Consider the following 1,053-nt stretch of genomic DNA (forward strand, 5'->3'; position numbering starts at 1 on the left):
TGGGGGTTTTTCAACGGAAGATCCCAATATGCACATTAGGGATTTCATTGAGATCTGCGACACCTTCAAGTTCAACGGTGTTTCTGAAGATGCTGTGAAGCTGAGACTGTTCCCATTCTCTTTGAGGGACAAGGCTAAGAGCTGGTTACACTCTCTACCAGTTGGTTCGATTACTGCTTGGGAAGATCTTGCTCAGAAGTTTTTTACTAAATTCTTCCCTATGGCGAAGACAGCTGCACTCAGGAATGCTATTACTCAATTTGCGCAACAAACGGGAGAATCGCTATGTGAAGCTTGGGAACGCTATAAGGAGATGCTTAGGAAGTGTCCTCATCATGAAATTCCTAATTGGATGATCATCACTTATTTTTACAATGGGTTAGGAGCACAGTCCAGACCCATGCTCGATGCAGCATCAGGCGGAGTATTATGGGAAAAGAGCTATGAGGAAGCTTATAATCTAATTGAACTGATGGCTGCTAATGAATATTAGTATCCAACCCAGAGATTTCCACAGGGCAAGGTAGCAGGAGTTCTTGAAGTGGATACAGCTTCGCCTATCACTGCTCAACTAAAGGCGTTGTCTATGAAGATCGATTATCTGGCTAACTTGGGTGTTAAGCGGATAATTAGTGTTTGTGAGTTGTGTGTAGGTCCTCATGTGACGGAGCAATGCGCTATATCTAGTGACTCAGCTCAGCTTGTGATCAATTTTTAGAGATCGCAGCAGCCAGTTCCTGCCACTTATCAGCCTGAAAACTGGAATAATCCTAACTTCAGCTAGAACAACAATCAGAATGCGACGCAACAGCCATTCCAGCAGTTTGGAAATAAGATATTCAACCCTCCTGGTTTTCAACAACAAATTGCACCAAGACAACAACTCCAAATTCAACAATAAACTCATGGTGCGTGTCTATCTTCAAATGAAATTTCTGAATTGGAGGAGTTGCGGCTAATATGCCAAAGCCAGGCTATTTCTATCAAGACTCTGGAGAACCAAATAGGGCAAATTGCTAATGCCTTATTGAATCGGCCACCAGGAATGCTTCC

The 1,053-nt window shown here is 43.1% G+C and overlaps 1 non-coding gene across 1 annotated transcript; it reads right to left on the reverse strand.

Moving 5' to 3' along the window:
• Nucleotides 1–235: 235 nt before the first annotated feature.
• Nucleotides 236–342, reverse strand: LOC141694594 (small nucleolar RNA R71). Its single transcript, XR_012563884.1, has one exon. It is a non-coding gene; the product is annotated as a small nucleolar RNA R71 (small nucleolar RNA).
• Between the last annotated feature and the right edge of the window lie 711 nt (nt 343–1,053).

Source organism: Apium graveolens, chromosome 10 (genome assembly GCF_009905375.1).
Source record: "Apium graveolens cultivar Ventura chromosome 10, ASM990537v1, whole genome shotgun sequence".
NCBI classification, from domain to species: domain Eukaryota; kingdom Viridiplantae; phylum Streptophyta; class Magnoliopsida; order Apiales; family Apiaceae; genus Apium; species Apium graveolens.